This window comes from Corapipo altera, unplaced genomic scaffold, assembly GCF_003945725.1.
Source record: "Corapipo altera isolate COAL_440 unplaced genomic scaffold, ASM394572v1 61, whole genome shotgun sequence".
In the NCBI taxonomy this organism is placed as follows: Eukaryota; Metazoa; Chordata; class Aves; order Passeriformes; family Pipridae; genus Corapipo; species Corapipo altera.
The window spans coordinates 747,305-760,556 of NW_020884910.1; the positions used below are offsets into that span (position 1 = coordinate 747,305).

The following is a 13,252-nucleotide window of genomic DNA, read 5'->3' on the forward strand; positions in this document are numbered from 1 at the left end:
AGTTAGTGAAATACATGTCTCCATATGGATGCTGAGGTCCTTCCCTGGTATTTTGCTGAACTGGAGCCTGGCAGGCTGAAGTGTCTTCCATATTGAAGTGCTTCTTGTGCAGCCAGGGAAGCTGGAAACTATTATAGTGTATAGACTTCCCTCAAGGTGCCTGCCTGCCTCCCTCAGGGACCAAAAAAAGCATATCCTTTCCTAAGGCTTGAGGTGCTGACAAGCTCATGAAGGATGCTTACCATCTTGCTAACTTGAGCTCTTTGTTGGATACTGGGTCAAGAAGAGGGAATAAAAAAAGAGAATACTTAGGTCCTAAGCTCACCCAACAGTGAGCTGAATTTTAGATTATATTACCTGATCCCATAAGATGGAGTGAGTAATGTTTCTTCTAAAGTCTGATAATGAGTGGTAACTTATTGAGAGTGCTCCCCAATGTGATTGATCCTAATTAGTGTCCTCTAAATAGGAAGCAAGATTATGCTTCACATCCAGACTAAGCTAGTCACGTGTACTGAAATAGTAAATTACCTGTAAAAGGCAGTCAGAATGATTATTTTCAAAGAATATACAAGATTTTTTAAGCAGCACAGAAATCTGATAAAGCTAATCAGAGTATTATCTGAATGATTCTGAATTTACTATGCTGGAAAAATAAAACAGGCAGGAGGATGTCATGACATCCCTCCCTTCTGTTTTGGATCTCAGTCACTGGTAGAAACTTGGTGCACCATTTCTGAAGTAACTGTGACAAACCCAATTTTTTAAAATTTTTGTCTGTGTGTGTGTATGTGTGTTATGAAGGAGCACAAAAATGTTTTCACCTCAGTGTTGCTCAAAGTTCTGGTTATGATTCAAACATCTCAAAATATTGAGAATAATTGCAACATCGTGTGCTGCCAGCATCTGCAGTACAAAACTCTGTGTTTTTCTCACATTTTATTTAAAAAAGAACATTTTGCACCTCAATAGCTAGTTGTGGTTTTGGATCATAAAGCACTAAGGGTTTTGATCTGTTCTGATTCCCACCCCTTCCGTCTCATTTTTCTCATGGCTTTGAAGAAAATATTAATGTGACTCATCTGTCATAAGTAATTTTCATATCCTCTACCTTCTATTTTGGTGTGTGACTAGACAAAGGCTGTAGTTATGTAAAAGTATTTGTGTATTTTGTATAACAGAGGATAGGAATCACAGGTACTTTAAGTAAAAAAGAGAACAATGTCAGAAGAAAAGAGTGAATTATAAATGAAAACAACTCATATATATTGTAATCAAATGTAATAAATACTTTAAAACATGCTATTTCAATTTACTATTTCTTAGTATTAAATATCACAGCTGTCATCTCTGGAACACTGTAAAAGGAAATAACAAATGCAAAAAAATCCAAAGTGAGTCCAAATTTTGATTCTGAAACATTTACTGACACTTATTAGATACTGAAACATTTAGGACACTTATTATGCTTGGAGAGCTGGAATTTGAAATCACAAATGTCAGTTCCAGGATGTTAATGTTTTCTGGTACAGTTTAGGAAATCCTAAAAGATGTAATTATCTGTATACATCCCCTGTGACTTTTCACCAGATCAGCCTTCCATCCCACAGTAGCACTTAAAAATTCACTGGAAAGCAGCACAATCAATCAGTACAGAAGTGATTTTGCTATGGAGGCATTTCCAGCAGTTGGCCAGAGTCTTCTTTTCTCCCTTAAACACTAGACTGAAATATTTTACTAAGTGAATCCAGTTCAATGCAAACCTCATTCCATGAAAGTCATTTGCATTTGGGCTGAATATTGAATCAGCAGGACTTAAGCATATGCTTAAAATAGAAGTTATATTTATGTGCCTACTTAAATTAACCAGGGGTCATGCTGTTTCTGTGCTAAGAGAGAAAATACAGTGATTTTCTGCCTTTTTGCTTTTGTATTTCTGCACTTGAAAACAAAATGTTGTTTTCCACACCCAGTTAATATCTGCAGTCAGGAAAGTAGAAGGCAGAGGAGAGTGTGTGCTATTTGAAAGTAAGTACTACACAGAAAGCAAATTCTCTCCTTTCAGCTACAGCTTTGCACGAAGTAATTCTTAAAAAGAGAGCAATGAAATGAAACTCTACCAGTCAGGAAATTCAATGTTTAAATGCTCTCTAAGAAATAGTTTCTGTCATCCTCGTCTCTTTCATATTCCCTCCGTCTCTTCCTTCTCCAAGTAGCCTTCTTGAAAGTTATTTTCTCCCTAACAAAAAGACTGCCTTGTATTGCTTCACGTTACTCACCATCATGGCTTGTACTTGGAACTTCTCCAAATAGCTCATATATATATAAATAAAATAATAACACAGGGAAGACAGGGATTTTATCAGTAGTAAATCTTTCAAGAGATTATTTTTCTCTTGTTAAAAAAAAATTATTGCACCATTATAGGTTTTCGGTTCTGAAAGCAGTGAAGTGGAAGAATGCACATGAAGCGACTGATCTCAAGACATGAAGAGCTGCATAATAATAATATTAGATGAATTTTAAAGAGAACATCTCAAAGTGGCCAGGAATTCCCCTCAGAAAAATCAGTGGGAGCCTGCTGAGTGATCTACTGGAGCTAGAATTTGTCTTTTTTATTACACTTGTAGCAACACCAAACTCTCAGCCAAGGGAATGCTTGGAGCACACAAGGTAGGCAGGATAGCAGTCACAGTGTGGGATAGGGAAAGATATGTCAAAAAGGTAGGGATTGAATGGACTCTGTGTGGCGTGGTTTTGGGGGGACAGGGCACTTTTTCTGCTTCTAAAGTTGTTTCTCCTCCTTGTGACCCCTTCTTTTCCTTCCTTTCCCTCCTCCTTCTAGTGAGGACACCGAGAGACCTTCCCTTCACTTCCACTATCTCCATCATCACCATCTACACAATTTTCTGCTCTTTCTTGATTGTCAAGGAGGGGTCATACTGGTTTGGAGGGACAGGAACTAGGCCAGGACCAGGACAGAAAGGCAGAATCCTGCTGCTTCTGGAGGTAGAAAGGGCAGATGTGATTGCTGCTGCTGTACTGGGACCCTCTGGTACACACTGGCACTCCTTTACCCTCTCTCTAATCCTGCAAAGGCAGTAACAGCAGCATGGATGGTACAAACAGGAGGCAGGAATGAGCTGTTTGGCTGAAATGCCTAATCCTTCTCTCCTCAGTCACAGGCAAAGTAGCTCGCCATCCCCTTCAGTCTGGCAGCTCGCCATTTTGCTAGCTATTCAAAGCTACTTCTGACTTTGTGACTTCCCCTCATTCACACAAGAAGCTGAGCCAAAGCCCCGAACCTAAATATCTGCAAGTTGGAGAGAAGCTTGTATCCTGAGCTGAACCGTGGAGCACAGAGGCATCTCTAAAATGCTGATAGGGTGTAGATGTGTTCTGAATTACTGACTCATTGTTTGAAGGAGAAGGCCTGTTTGGCAGGATAAACAATGAAAAGCTACTCTTCAAAAAACTAGGAAGCAAATGGCAATGAAGTTGTGCATAATGCATTGGCAATTTCTACTCTCTGGGCTTTAGAGTCCTCTCAGAAAGATGCCAAATACACATTTCTTTGTACAGCTCCAATGAATTGCAAATAATCCACAGCACTAGAACATTATCTCCTCTTGGTTTCTGAAGTGGTCACACATCTGCTAAACTGCATCACAAACCGAACAGGGGTCTGCTTGCAAGAGATGGAAGGAGTCAGGAGAAAATCATCTCAGATTATCTACTGAAACAAAGGTGGTTTGAAGGCCAGTTCTAGATCTGGTATTGCCAGAGAACTGAGCCAGCAATCATAAAGGGATTTTTTAAAATAAATTTGACACCAGCGGCCAGAAGGCTTTGTCATCATTAATCTAATCCACAATCTAAACCAAAGGGCCTGGAAAGCAGCCAGTTACTTTCTGAAAGGGCTTTGGGCTTTGTGAGGAAGGCATCCACCTGGCTGCTCATGTGGCAGCTCTTGGAGCCCGTGCTGGGACTAGGTGGGCAGCTGGAGCCACCTGAAAGGGAGAAACAGATTCCAGAGACCTGAAGCTCCAGGGATGGGTGGCAACAACAGACCCTGGAGGTACCTGGGCAGATGTTCGGAGATGTCCTTTCTGGCAGAAAATGCTACTCTGTCTAGAAAATTCAAGTTTCTTTTGTGAAAATGTACTGGTTTTAAAATAATTTAATTAATTCTTTTGTCAGATCTGAAAGCGAGAGACCTCACAATAGCCCAGGTGTGGCATTCAGATGAAACAGGGTAGTGGACATGTTTCAAATGGGTTTGAATAAATCTGAGGTAAAACAGTCAAGCTACCTGCAGGTTTCTCTTGTACACCTTCCTCTTCAAATGCTTCCACCCACTGAGATTTGCACAGTCTCATGGTGGCCAGGCCACCCAGGTCACAGCTGCCTGGGGCCCACTGAGTCCTGGGGTACAATGGCACTGCTGAAGCTCAGCTGTACAGAGCTTAGGAACCACTGCTCTTGAGTTTTAATTTTGCCCTGGCCGATAAAATGCTAAAAGTAAGCAGAGAGATACCTTTGGGTGTGTTTGGCTCTTTGGAGTTACTCTGACTGGTGGGAAACCAATGTCTCTGGAGAGTGAAAACAGAGGCCCAAGGTCTTCCTTGGGCCAAATATCTCAATTTTCAACCACAAAGCAAATCAGAATAGGAAAAGCATCACTGCCTATCAAAGAGCTGGTTTTCTAGTAGCCCATGTCTTCAAGTGGGATGGATGCTGAGCAGCAAGTGGAATGTGTGGTCAGCAGCTGAGGACAGGGGCTGTGCAGAGAGGCACAGGGGCCTCCTGAACTCTGATCCAGCAAATCACCGAAGCACGTGCTCACTCCAGTTGGAGCACAGTTCTCCAGAATTCACCATCCAGGCCTGAACTCTAAATATCTCAATGGCAGCTGAACCCACCAAATCACAGAGACTCTTCTCAGTCATGTCAGTGAGAATTGGGTCGGGCGAGGCACACAGGACTTGGTAGCAGCTGCTTGAGAACAATTAGCCTATAAAAGAGATATGCATATTTTATATTTATATAGGACATTAGCATTTTCTGTGACTCCCCTTGCTAGTGTTCTCACATTATGAGTGCAGTAATGCTTGGGTCCTTTGGTAGTTCCAAGCACATCATATTAATCTAAGTGTTTTGGGAGCTAATGACTTTATTTGTGCATTGCATGAAAGGGTTTGTATGTGCATTTTCAGGGGCGCAACACATGTGAAGAAATATGACATTAGTTTTTCATCTGTACTTCAAACCGATAATTTTATACCTTATAATCTGAAAAAGTTATGCAGTGTCTCTGCAGAAGAGTGGGAACAAGACTCAAGGCGCTTTTGAAATCCAAAACCATATTTTGATTTACAGCATAATTATCACAAGATTGCCAACAAAAACACCAAACACCATGATTTTTAGTCCATATTCAAACTGCTACATCAGTTTTCACAAGCACTGAGTAACTAAAAAGGCTCCTTAAAGTGAATGAGTTGCCAGGTTTTCATACTTCTGAACAGTAGACCTTGAATAAGTAGCCTGAATATAGAATTTAGACTATGTTAAACCACTCTGTTTGAAAATCTTGGCCAATATTTCTTAATATTTCTGGGGAAAAAAAAAAAGATAGTGTGCTCATACATTTCTTATAAGCTTTCTTTTCCCCCTAGGGACCAACTTAAAATCAACAAAGTAACAACGTGCCTAACACAATCAGGAAATCTAGGTCTCTTAAAGTGAAAAGCAAACAACCTGCCCTTCTTCTGCCCTTTCTTGAAATCTAAATGTAAGTATATTCAGCTTTGAAATCCTAAACAAATTATATGTAATGCCAAAAACAAAGTGCAAAGCCTTAAAACTGAAGTTGTCTTAAAGCTATGACTTGCTCAGGATTTCATGAGTTATTCAAGTGTTTGCTATACACCAGAGCTTTTGAATTTTGAGTGGAAAAGTATATGGTACATAAATTTTGGTGATCATCCTCAGCAGCATTTTCTTTCCTAGATAAAGAAATCTACCCTTTCAGTCATTCTCCACTGTTTAATAGGAGGGAACATGTAATTTTGGCCTTTTGTGTTTATTTAAAGAATCTTGGTTTAAACCTACTTCTATGGTCAGAAAAGGGTAAGGACAGGTTTCATTAAAAAAGAAATGTCAAAAAACATTATATCCTGGAAACGGAGTGAGCCATGCTATTGATGTGCTTTTGATATCCCAAATGTACACGTGTCCACTTCCATATGTATGCACATGTTAAAATAAACAGCAGTAATGTTCATTGGGAAACCCATACTTAATACAATGTTTAGTTTAGCTCAATAATGGGAAGAGTATGTTAAACATCATTCTGAGCCTTAATGGAAAAGTTTCTGACAACTAGACATTAGCTCATACTGCCCACAGTCATCTTATGCCTATGACTATTGTTTGTTATCAAGTGTGACTTTTGGAAGAAAAAATGCATTATTGCATAACAAGCTGCATTGCAGTAGTGTCCTGCACTCTGTTTTGGTTTCTAGATAGCTAATTAAAAGAATCCACATGTTAAGAATTAATCATGTAAATTCCTCAGACTTTCTGGACATCTTTTAAGGAGGATGAATGCCACATTCGATAGTGTTTCTCTCTTGCAGAGAAATCATACACAATTTGTCTGAAATGAAACCAGTAGAATCAGACAAACATGACTCCACAAACATGCAGCAATAGAGCATCAGCCCTGGCAAAGACCCCTCTTTGTGAACCCACTAGGGTTTACTGGGGTGGGTACCCACTGGGGAGTACTGAACTATGAACTCACTGGGTTCACAGGCACTGGGGTGGACTGGTGCACTGCCAGGATTTTAGGATCTCTGTCCACGTCCTCAGCTGGAGCTGTCCCTGGTAACCATTTCACCCAGCATCAGCTGCTGTGACCTACCCTATATTGACTGCTAGAAAAGTCTAAAAAAAAAAAAAAACAAAGAAGAAAACAAAAGAGGAAAAAAATACTCAAGGCTCCAGCCCACAAAATATTGACAGAGAACAAACCGCTTCTCAGCTAGCACTTACATTCTCCCAGAGCATCCATAAAAAAAAAGTTTTAGAAAGTTTTAGAGCCCGTCCACTTAAAAAAACATCCATCCAAGAATGGCAGTGGACTTTGATAACTCAGCTGCAAAGTTTCTGTAGCAGTCAATGAAAAGAGTGTAAAAGAACACTGCTCTTTCTACTACTAATTTCTTCAAACCTTCTGATAAATATCTTCTGGTGTTATATAATAATATAGATCACTTTTTAAGAAGTATCATGTGTTCAGTATTTTAGAGTCCTTTACCAGGTGAAACAGAAGTATGAGCTATTAAATACAGTTGCTGGACAGAAAAAAGCAATGGTTAAGCTTAGCATTACAAGTTAGCACCTAGTACTTCTCATGCATGGCAAAATTGCTTTGAGAGAAACAAACACTATCCTCATCAATTCACAGATATTAAGGAACAGAGAATTAAGGAGGAAAAAAAACTTCAAAAAAGGTTCGAAAGATCTGGAAAATATTGTTATTTCTTTTTTTTTTTTAAACCTATTCCAGTGAATGGAGAAGAATTTCAGCAAAACACTCAGATCTGCATAGAAATAACCCTCAAATTAAAAGGAAACAAAGCCCTTTATCTATAGCAAAAATACAGAAAATTTTCAGACTTGAGCATCAACTGGCAGATAGACTTGAAAGGCATTTGGGTTGAGTAGAAGTCCTGAGCTGCTACCAAAATCAACAGTCTAATTGTCTCAGCTGAAACTGGGGCTTAGCTGTTGGGTTTCCTGTAACTGAATCTTGCCACAAACAGCTCTGCTAAGTTTTTCCTCTAATAAAATAAAATACAGCAAAATTAAGATAAATACAAGAGACAATGAAGATGAGTACACAGCCCCCAATATAAGGAGGGGAGAAACACCAGAAAAAAAGTCATGAAGATATCAAAGTAGTTCTCATCAATTCTAAATGGTTGATATGACAGTTCTTTAAAAATAAACAATCAAACATCTGAAAGTAATTGCTAGACTAAGGGATTTATTTTATTTAAGCAATAAGGTATTTTAAAAATGTACTCAGAATGTCTAGCTTGCTTCAAATTGCTTTGGTTTTCTACACAGTGTCATGGTAGTCACTACCCACCCAAATGTGGTATTTTAATATTTTTAAATTGAAAAACAACAATTGAAATGAAGAAAGCAAAACTATCCAGAAAGGTTACCAGAATGCACACTTTAACTTCAGACACTTTCTAATCTGATCAGGAAGCAGAAGGGAAAAAAAAATATTGTGCTCAATTTAGAGGCACTGAGTCAGGTGATAAAGTTATACAGTTTTGTGTGGATTTACTGAGGTCGTATCTCAAAATCCAAAGAAAACCTAAGTAACTAAAAGCAGTGTTTTGATTTATATAGTCTGATATTCTGTCTATCCTTTTTCCTGTTGAACTGCCTTTTATGCCTTTTAGTGTATAAACTTCTTGAACATAGTAATCTCCTGTGTCCTCAGTCTTCTCCTAATTTTCTCATGCTTTATTTTCCTCCATTCAATCCCTGTTTATCTGACAATAAGGATTAGTTTACTGGTCTGAATTTTCCCTGTCTCACTTGGGGAGCTGGAAGTACTGGATGGTTTTTAGTGGAACCTAAACCTCAAATTACTTGAGTATTTATGGAAATGTTACCTTACATTTCCAGGATCATTTATTTTAAAAAGGAGTCAGTTGCTAGATCCTTTAGTCACTCGTGAAAACCTAGCTTCAGATTCCTCTCAGCAGCTTTGGATGGGAGGAAATTAAAGGAGAATTACAAAAGAAAAATCCTTTCCAAACATAGCAGTGTTATTCAATAGCTTAGAAATTTACTTCTCTTTTCCTGTTGGTGAATGTGGTTTCTTTAACTAATCCAAGCATTATTGTGAATAAACCCAATGGTTGCTTTTGTCTGTGTTTTGAAGAAGAGGGGCTTGTTTAGGGCTTTAGTAGCGATAATTGACACATAAAGCTCTAGTACAGAAGAACACATAAAAAGAACAAGATGAACCTGCCTCCACAAATCATTAGAATTGGAGATATTTTATGGATGCCTCCTGCTTGCTGTTAGTAACCATGATGACAAGTTTATGATCCCAGGCTACGCAAAGCAGAGATCTTAAGAACCTGCTGCTTGTTAAATTCTCTTTTTCCCTAGTCCCCTACTTCCTAGACAAACTCATGTGAAAAGAGACTTCGAGCCAGTAAGCAGCAGATTTTTATGTTCATAACAGGAAATTCATGGAAGACTAGAGCAATGTGCCTCTCTGATTTAGGAAAAAGTTGTACCAAACAGTAAGTCTTTTTATGCATTTTGCGTTACACATAAATCCTCCTGTTTTATGCTGAAGCACATGGTTTATTAACAGGTAGCTCATTAACAGCAACATATAAAGCATACAGCTGTTATCATCACTTCACAGGTGTTTTCCACACATTTCCCATAGCTTTCACATTCAGGGAAAAGTAGCATGAAGTGAAAAATCTTCTTTCAAAAGCCTCACTGACATGATTTATCCATGTAATGATTCCTTGTGCACTCATTCAGCTTCTTTTGGAAACACCAATGTATTTTCCATGCAGGAGTCTCTCAGGAAATGTTGCATTTTAAGACAATTTTTTAGACTCTAAAGAGTTCAGACAGAACTCTATTAATACCTTTGCCTTGTAAAGTTCAAGGAATGGTACTACAGTATGAAATGAAATTTGAAATACAGTCATAAGAATTGCCCAGCTAATAATGACAGTTTAGCTAAAATATTTGTTATATAATTCAATCTAATATTTAGTTTCAAAGGAGTTTTATGTAGGTTTTGGGTTTATTTAAGTACCTGGTTAAGGCTGTCCTTTTTAATTGCAAAAGTTATGCAAATAGTGACAAATATTACAGTAGACTTATAGGAACAATTTCACAGAATCACAGAATGGTTAAGGTTGAAAGGCACCTCTGAAGCTTATCTTGTCCAACTCTCCTGCTCAAGCAGGGACACCTAGACCAGTTGCCCAGGATCATGTCCAGACAGCTTTTTAATTATCTCCCAGGATGGAGACTCTCTAACCCATGTCAGTGCTTAGTCACCCTCACTTTTCTACTTCCTCTACTCATTCTCACAATTTCTACTTTATACATCTGAAATTTCCCCTGTACTTGTTCTCTGCAGCAGTCTGGCTCATGATTTAAAAGGGGTGGATGAATACTGAAGCACAATGCTGAAATCAGGGATGTTTCGCTTAGGAAGGTGATGCTCTACTTTACTGAATGCATTTTTAGACCATTTACTCAGCCATCACCTGTGTATTCCTGATGTAAATGGGAGTCAGCTGTGCAGAAGCATGGAGTCAGGACACAAGTTGGGAATGTGAGCCATGCCAACTGATGGCAAAGACTTTATGTAGAATATTTCCTTTGGGTGCAAACAGCATATTTCATGCTACTTTCCTGGCATTACAGCTACTTTTAAGCAATCCACAGAACGGAGACTTAGTATTTTGAAGCTGCAAAAGGTCTGGAATGTGCTCAGGTCCCCCCTCTTGTGCAATGTTTGTAAAGCTGTCCCTTGCTACATGACAAACTGAAAAGGCAAAGAAAAGGCAAAAGCATGAGCCTGTGCTGACAGTGTAAATAGAAATTTGAGTTTAGCGGACAAAGTTCACAGTTTGCAGAGAAAGGTCATAAGGATTTCAAGCATTTTTGGTATTTCGTCTCTGCTGCCTGCACAATATCAAGCAAATAAAAACCCCAGATAGACAGCTTCCAATTCTGTATATTTGGCATCCCTGCTCAGCCTGGAGGAACACGGGAAGCTCTGCGTTTGGCATTCTACAATTATTTGAGGACACGCCATCCTAACACAGCCTTAACACTTATTCGGCTCCAGCCTTTCATGTGACATTTGATAAGCTAAAGGCTTAACCAGATTCAGCTATGCCAAGTGGCCTGCAGTTTTCTTGCTAAAAATTTATCATGATGAGGAAGGGTCCTAATACTCTCAATAATTTATGTTCATTTTTTCCCAACCAGTGTACAGTCACATTAAAATATCATTAAAATATTTTATGAGAAATCTCCTACAATCCGTAGTTGAACCAAAGGAGACTTGAAGGAGTCTGATTTTTTATTATTATTTCTATTATAATTTTTGCCTGCGGTGAGTTCATTCCTTCCTCTGAATATTATTTACATCTCCTTTAGGAAAAGTTTAGCTGGGCCTGTGAAACACTGACAATGACTTTTTATTTCCTCAACTCAATTAAATTTAAACCAAGTGGAGACTGTTTTCCTGGAGGTATGTAACCTCAGAAACCCAAAGAAGAGTTTTATTACCTATGTACCTCAGATGTAAGTGCAACCACTGCTTTTTGTTAAATCATTGCTTCTAGTATTCAGGCCTGTGCTGCTGAAACGAGAAAAAACTCTTCTGTACCAATCTTTTCTTAGGGTGCATCTTTCCTGGGCTGAGAATATTCAGAGATAACCTAGGAGTGTGAATGGGATTAAACAGTAAAAATAGGACAGCAGGTGAGCCAGGTATTGGCCAAATTTTTTGCAAAGTGTACTCTTTTAACCTCCCAGGTGAGCTCTTTTTTTGCGGTCGTAGGTTCACAACCCCTGGTGTATCTCAGCATGACCAGTTTGTTGTGCATGCTAGGAGTGCCAAACACTTGAGCCCACATTGTGTCTGTAGGTGCTGAAGGTGCCTGGTGGGGTTTTCCCTGTGCCTCCTACAGGCATACCTGACAATACCATGAGGGATCTATTTCCAATCTCAGATGCTTGCATGCTTGGCACACGTTGTCCTTCAGGCTCAGGCAGAATACCTATTCCAGTTGTTGTGCAACATATTCCCCTATATCCTTCTTGAGACAGATATTTTTGCACCTTGAGATACAAATCTCTTTACTGTACCTGAAACTTGATGTCCATTCTACCCGCCTTGGAAGTATAATCATTACCAATGCAAGTATGCAGTGGTTGTGAAGACCTAAAGATAGAAAGTCTCGCCAGACAGTCCTCCTTTGACTTCCCTCTCCTTTTAACTTCCTCTCTCCCCTCACTTTTTACCTAGATATGGATGACTTTGCTCTGAGATTTAGTAGTGCTGAACGGAGCAGAATAGATGCTTGAATGTACATGTTACTTTGTCCAGCCATGGCCAGATGTGGAATACAAACACAACTTCACATGTGATTAAACCCAGCCAGGAATGAATATGACCCCTAAATGGGCGTTATATATCTGTAGGAACTGCAGACACACTCCAGATTCATTCCCTTTCTTCCCTAAATATAGAATGATTAAGCTCAAAGGGCTGATGCTTACCATTGTCTACCCACCAGCAGAAAAATCTGCAGACTTTGATGTGCTCAGAGTAAAGCATATTCCAACATGATACACTTCCATGATAGCTAGAAAACAAAGGCCCTTGCCTTTTGACAAAGGAGAGAGTGTCAGAAAAGCTAAACACAGACTAAATGACAGGAAGCCAGAAAGAAAAGGCATTTGTTAATGCTCAGCTTGTATCATATTTGCCCTGGCCATTACAAGGAATATGCTGTTCATAATGAGCTGTCTGTAGGTGATCAAAGTACATGGAAGAAAGGAAGACTCTCCTCATTCATAGGCACAGGCAAACATTGTGTCTTAAAATAATATTTTACCTTTACCAGAAAGAACTATCTTTCATTTATCACAGTGTGATAGTTCAGACATGAAGGCAATATAAAGCAGTTGTGCACCAGCCAATATGGGCCATAGCTCCTATATAAAGGACAATCATGTGGACATGTTTTTTTTTATTTTGCTTCTTTTTTTTTTTTTAAATGCAAGAGGAGTGTTAGACCTGTGTCTGTGCTGAGTGGACGGCTCACGCCACCTATGGGGCAGTGTCAGTACCAAGACGTGTCCCCTCCCAAGGCCTTCCCATGGAAACCTAGCAGTTTCCATACTGATCAAAAATTGCTCCAACAGACATTTGAATTGGCTGTAGCACTTGTCAGTATTTAAATACATATACACCGATGAGAAACATTTGATGCTACACCATTTGGCATTCAGTGTGCTTGTTTTTATAAATATACTTGCTAACAATCCATTCTTTTATCCCTGTTACAAATAAGAATACATAAACATCTGATTCTCCTTTGATTATTGCCACAAATTAGTTACAGTGACTACTACATCAGGAATCAGAAAAATTATACAA

General features: G+C 39.0%; 1 protein-coding gene across 3 annotated transcripts in view; it reads left to right on the plus strand.

The window, feature by feature from the left end:
- Window positions 1–13,252, plus strand: part of COL8A1 (collagen type VIII alpha 1 chain) — an 87,350-nt gene that overhangs the window by 49,341 nt on the left and 24,757 nt on the right. Inside the window, exon 3 of one of the 3 annotated variants that reach the window (XM_027653398.1) lies at window positions 5,679–5,794. The exons of 1 other annotated variant lie outside the window; for it this stretch is intronic. The gene's annotated coding sequence lies outside the window, so the exon portion shown is untranslated. Of the gene's footprint in view, window positions 1–5,678; window positions 5,795–9,175; window positions 9,345–13,252 lie in introns of those variants that run through there. One more of the 3 variants, XM_027653400.1, reaches the window with a different exon arrangement.